Below are 6715 nucleotides of genomic sequence, written 5' to 3' on the forward strand. Positions count from 1 at the left end.
GTACAGACTCGATAGGCACGTTATCGGTCTGTACTTTGATGGGTTCAATGTGTTGCTGTCTTTCGGGAGGAGGAAGGTGACGCCACGGGTGGCGAATTCAGGAAGGTTGTGTGGGTCACGTAGCACCTTGTTGAAGCACTCAGCTATCTTTGGATGTGCGACGGTCAGCTTCTTGTGCCAAAAGTTCTGAACACCATCGGGGCCCGGTGCTGCCCAGTTCCTCAGGTACCGCGAGGCTTCGAGGCTTCTCTGAACATCCGATTTTATTCCTGGCGCTTTGCAGAGTCAGAGTAACGTTTCAACCGTTTTGTAAGGACGCTCAATTGCTGTACTAGTGTGTCGAGTTTTTCCGTCAGCTGGTGAGCTCCTAGCTGGCGAAGTTCTGTAGGCCGCACGATCACAGCAACTTGGCGACATAATTTCGCCGATCTGCTGCCTCTTTTGTACGCCATCAGTCTTCCAATTGCGGCGCGCTTGTTTAGGATCCGTTGCTCCAATCTCCTTCGCCATGGAGACTCACGCCTTTCACGGAGATGTTGGAGCAGTCAGCCTCTTGGCCTTATACGATATCCTAAACTTTTGGCGGTCGCCACAGCAGCACAGTAAACTTTCAGTTGCAGCTCCTCCATGTCCTCAGCATCAACCAAGTGCAGCGGAAGAACGTGCTCGTTAATGAGCTTTACTGCACTTGTCAGCCTGCGGGAATGCTGCAACTTCGGAATCCTGGGGCGCGACAAAGGATCTGTGTCGCGAAACTGTGAGATCGCCTCGTCGTAGTGGAAGACCAGATCGCGTAGTAGTTGTTGATCTGGCTGTGGGTCTTCCGGCTCAGGGGGTTGTTGTGCTGTGGCCTCCACTGGTGCTGATTCGCATGCCCCACTCACGAATGAATTGCTCAGCCGTACTGAACTTCGTCTCGACACATCGCTTGCTCTGTTAATTCTGGAGCTTAGTTCTCTCTGCACCTGCTGCTTGATCTCGTCGATTTGCGTTTGGGAGAGCATGTTGTTGCGTACTATCGCTCTACGCCTCGCGTTCATCGCGTTCTGATCAAGCCTCCCGACGAACTCTGGATACGCTTCCTCGAACATTGTTAGTATTCGAGGGCGACCGCTCATGTCCGTCTCCAAAGCAGTGCAGATGTAATAGGCGCGGATCACGAATTCATTCATTTCGTGTGTCCACATGATCCGGCGCCTAGTGGTACCCACAAGTGTGGACGACTGTCGTCTGGCAGTCGTAACACGTCTCGTAGGCGCAGCGTTTCTTGGGTGATGTCGATGGCTGCTGTTTCCGTGTGGCGGTAGCTCTTCGGGTTGAACACGGCTGGTGGCCCGCTCTTGCACCTCGCCCTCCAGCCGCTGGCCGCTCGCTCTTACGCCCGTTCCAGGACCAGCTCCAGTTCGGGAACCCTCCTCGGGTGATCGCATTCTAATTACTCTTCGTGATCGTAGCTCCATTTTATTGGGTGTATCTCCTTTGTCCGGGAGACAGCGGGTTGGCAAGGCCTCCATGACCCGGGAGGCCTTCCCCGGGAGAGATATAGCGCTCTGACTCGCTCGCACCCCCTCACTTAGCCACTTTCGACACCCGTTCTCGGAGCCAAGACCAGGTGTGTGTTTCCAGTTCACGCCCGATCTAAAAATGTCGTCATATGATCTATTTAGCCATTTAGGCCTTAAGTTTCCTGTTCCATTACATTATGGTAAATTACACAGTAGTAGCCATTTAGGCGTAAGGGTATTCTTTCTGTTCTTCCATTGTTCAGCAGACCGGACAGCGGAGACAGTTGATATTGATCATTGTTGGGTTATTTATAGAACAGCAGCTCGAAGTTTCTTGCAGAGCAGAGCAGTTGAATGGATGAATCGATCTTTGTTCCACCGTGGATCGATTTCCAACGCTGCTGATGGTTGCGTGGACGGTCAATTGAGGGCCCTGAGTTTGAACTCACGATCGATCGCTTAGTAAGCGAACGTGTAACCAAGTGGCTTCGAAGACCCCCTATGTGCTCATTGATAAGCTTCGTTTTCCAGTTCGATTATTTACTCCCAAAATATTGTCAGGCACTAATTGCAAACAGTTAGGTCACACTAAAACCTTCTGTTGCAATAAAATTAAATGTTCTAAGTGTGGAGTCGATCATGATGAAAGTATTTGCAATAAGATTTGCAATGCTGATAAATGCATTCTTTGTGGAGGTGTTCCTCACACAGTTAAAGACTGTCCAAAATACAAATCCCGTTCAATTAAACTCAAACAGTCACTTAAAGATCGTTCTTAGCGATCCTTTGCTGATATACTCAAGGCAGCTTCACCTCAGGTATCCGAGATTTCAGAATATCGTTTCTCTGTTCTATCAGAGGATGATGAGTCGGATACTACTTACGATCCAATAATCGCGGGAAGAGCCAGGAAGAGAAAAAATACTTCCTCCTCCAAGCCTGCTAAAAAAGAGGATTATCCTCTAATCAACCAGAAGCTTCTTCTCATTTTTCAGCTGCTTTCAACAGTAACCCTCCTGGTTGGGGATCCTCCAACTATGACATTCATTTCCCTGAATTGTCAAGTCATTCCAGATATGCTTCTCGATCGGTTGCTGAACCCCAATCATTTCCAGGAGGGATTTAATTTTCTTCAATTGTTGAATGGATCTTTAATATTTTCAGAATTTCAGATTCATTGAAATGTCTCATTTCTGCTTGGCTTCCTACTATCAGTAAGTTAGTTAAGCAAATGGTTTCAAAGTGGCCCCTCCTCTTCTTCATTAATTTCGATGCCTAATTTATTGGATGAGTCAGAGAAATCTACTATTCTACAGTGGAATTGTAGAAGTCTTCTTCCAAAACTTGAATCTTTCAAGCAAATGCTCCTTTTTTTGAATTGCGATGTGTTTGCTCTATCTGAACCATGGCTTCGTTCGGACATGGTATTAAACATCCATGATTTCAATATTATTCGTTTAGACCGTGATGATTCCTATGGAGGAGTTCTCATAGGTATTATGTTATCCATTTTATAGGATCCCCCTGCCTTTAGTCACAGGAATTGAAATTCTTGCGTGTCAGGCACGCATCAAGGGTAGAGATTTGTGCATTGCTTCTATTTATATTCCACCAAGTACAATGCTTAATTATCGAAACCTTGTGAATATAATTGAGCTTCTACCACAACCTCATCTTATTTTAGGAGATTTCAACTCACATGGCATTGGCTGGGGTGAATCTTTTGATGATAGAAGAGCTAATTCTATTTATGATCTATGCGATGAATTCAACATGAGAATTTTAAATACAGGTAATATAACAAGAATTGCTCCTTAATCAGGCCGCGCAAGTCGCTTAGATTTATCCCTTTGTTCTTCCTCTTTATCATTAGATTGTCATTGGAAGGTTATCCAAGATCCACATGGAAGTGATCATTTGCCGATCACCGTTTCTATTTCAAATTATTTTAAATCGTCTGGAACTATAAATGTTCAGCATGATTTATCTAGAAACATTGATTGGAAGAGATATTCTTCAATTATTTCAGAATCAGTGGCATTAGTTAATGAGTTACCCCCGTTAGAAGAATATAATTTTCTAGCTGGTTTAATTCATGACAGTGCTATTGATGCTCAGACGAAACGTTTTCCTGGGAATTCGTTTCGCAGACGTCCTCCTAATCTGTGGTGGGATCAAGATTGTACAAATCTCTATAAAGAAAAGTCGAATGCTTTCAAGAATCTGGAGCGTAAATTCAAAAGCTTCATAAAAGCCAAAAAGAGAGGCTATTGGCGTAGTTTTGTGAATGGGATTTCCCGAGAGTCTTCCTTGAGCACTCTTTGGAGAGTTGCTAGACAAATGAGAAATTCAACTCATTCAAATGAACAAGTTGAATATTCTGAAAGGTGGATCTTTGACTTTGATATGTCCACCTCCCTTCTTGGAGACATCTGATGATATTGCGCCTCCGTTCAGTATGGCTGAATTTTCGTTTGCACTTCTGCCATGTAACAATTCGGCTCCGGGGTCAGATAGGATCAAATTCAACATATTGAAAAATCCTGCTTTTGAATTCATTGGTTCGACAACTCGCAAGCAGATCGGACAAGTTTTTAATCGATCCAACAAAGGTGTTTTTTTCACATCGAATAATAGTGTTCTTTTTCACCGGTTGCGCTTGCGAGTGGAGCGAAGTTTAAAGTGGTGCGCGCTGAGGATCCAAATCAGACACACTCATCACACACGCCACACAGCCGCGGCAAGTAGAAATTTATTTTTCTTTTGTTTCCCTATCATTCCTTCTACCTTCTGTGCACGATTTACACCATTGTTCAACTTTGTGTTAACCAAATCGGCAAACGTTGGCATTAGGGGTGATCATTATTTCTTATATACCGTTGAACTTTTATTGGAATTTTTTTTTCATTTTATCATTTTATTTAACATAAAATAAATTGAATTTAATATTCGCATCATAACCCTATAAAAAATATTTTTTTCACTTATTTATTTATTTTGATTATCATTATATTCTGTTCATATCGAACAGTTGACCGATTTTTTTGATATGGCTGAGGGCGGGAAGGATCCCCCATCGACGCTATTGAATATTTCCGATATCGATCCTCCTCCTGAAGAGCAGGAAGATGAACCTGAAGTTGAGGAAGAATCTTCTGTATATGAAGTTGGAAGTTCCGAAGATGAGGACATTGACGAAAAACAGGATTTTCGTCCAAAAGAATACCATGAAGGCTCCAAAGGCCCATTCATTGTATACTTTAGACGAAAATCTAAACCTCTCAATGTCATTCGTATCTCGAAGGAACTTACTCAGAAGTTTTCTGCAGTTACCGAGATTACACGGATGGGGCCAGACAAACTACGAGTTGTCGTCTCAAGCAGGACCCAAGCGAACGAAATCACGCGCTGCGACCTCTTTGCGATTGAGTATCGCGTATACGTGCCCTGTTGCAACGTCGAAATAGACGGCGTAATAACCGAAAAGGGTTTGACTCGAAAAGAGATTATCGATGGTGTCGGTCGCTTCAAGAACTCTTCACTAAAAACTGTGAAGATTCTTGCATGCGATCGACTGAAATCTGTGTCACAAAAAAATGACAAAAGGGTTCTCAATCGGACAAACTCTTTTCGTGTGACTTTTGAGGGTTCCGCCCTTCCAAACTACGTTGCAATAGGTGCACTTCGTTTACCTGTTCGGTTGTTTGTACCCCGGGTAATGAAATGCAACAAATGTATGCAACTCGGTCACACGGCCGCCTATTGTTGCAATAAAAAACGTTGCGCAGATTGTGGAGAGAGCCATGATGAGAATCCTTGCGCGAAAGAGCACAAGTGTCTTCATTGCGGCGGGACTCCTCATGATATTATTCAATGCCCGGTGTACAAACAACGAGGGGAAAAAATCAAGGGTTCCTTAAAGGAACGTTCCAAGCGGACTTATGCAGAAATGCTTAAGAGTTCCGTTCCAACGACTCAGGACAATCCCTACTCCATTCTGCAGAACGACGAGCCTGTTGCTGACGCTCCCAATGCAGGAAGTTCCGGTACATCGCAGGGTGCCGTCAGGAAAAGAAAAATTACTTATTTTCCTTCACTCCCCAGAAAGACGACCGAAACTTCCCAAGTTGGAATGAAAACTCGAATTGAACGTGCTGAGAATAGACCGAAGCAAGTACCTCCTGGTTTAAGCTGTTCTTCCACGCACCAGGGGTCCTCAACACTTCCCGGAGCAGCACCCACCCGGTCTGTTCCATTTTCGCGGTCGAGGCAACAGCCACAATCTGGTTTGCTTGCGCTTTCTGACCTGGTGGACAACATTTTAAATGCTCTAAATATAAATGACCCTCTTAAAAGCATAGTATTATGTTTGCTTCCGATTGTGAGAACATTTTTGAAAGAAAAATGTAGTTTTTTAGCAGCGTTCATTTCCCTCGATGCCTGATTCAGTGCAAGAGGTCAAGGATTTGACCACTGTAATACAGTGGAATTGCAGAAGCATCATCCCTAAACTAGATCAATTTGAATTTTTAGTTCATAGTTCTAACTGTGATGTATTTTCCCTCTGTGAAACATGGCTTTCTTCAGCCGACGAACTGAATTCCACGATTTCAACATTATTCGCCTCGATCGAAATGACTCGTTTGGTGGCGTACTATTGGGGATCAAAAAATGTCACTCCTTCTATAGAGTCACTCTCCCATCGATGATAGGCATTGAAGTTGTCGCTTGCCAGACACAAATCAATGGCAGAGACTTCTGCATTGCCTCGATATATATTCCTCCAAGAACCATGGTTTGATATCATCGCGGCATTGCCGGAGCCGCGGCTAATCTTAGGTGACCTCAACTCCCATGGAACGGCATGGGGGTCACACTATGATGACAGCCGTGCCACGTTGATTTATGATCTGTGCGAGAACTTCAACATGACAGTTTTAAATACAGGGGAAGCAACTAGGATAGCCAACCCTCCTGCACGGGCAAGTATGCTAGACATATCACTTTGCTCTTCTTCATTATCCCTGGATTGCACGTGGAAGGTAATCCAAGATCCCCACGGTAGTGATCACCTGCCAATAATTTTATCGATCGCCAATGAATCAGGTTCTCGTGAGTCAGTCGATATTGCGTATGACCTCACGAAAAATATTGACTGGAGAAAATTTGCAGAAATAATATCTGAAGCACTTGTTTCAATGCATGAACTT

Source organism: Toxorhynchites rutilus, chromosome 3 (genome assembly GCF_029784135.1).
Source record: "Toxorhynchites rutilus septentrionalis strain SRP chromosome 3, ASM2978413v1, whole genome shotgun sequence".
Classification (NCBI taxonomy): Eukaryota; Metazoa; Arthropoda; class Insecta; order Diptera; family Culicidae; genus Toxorhynchites; species Toxorhynchites rutilus.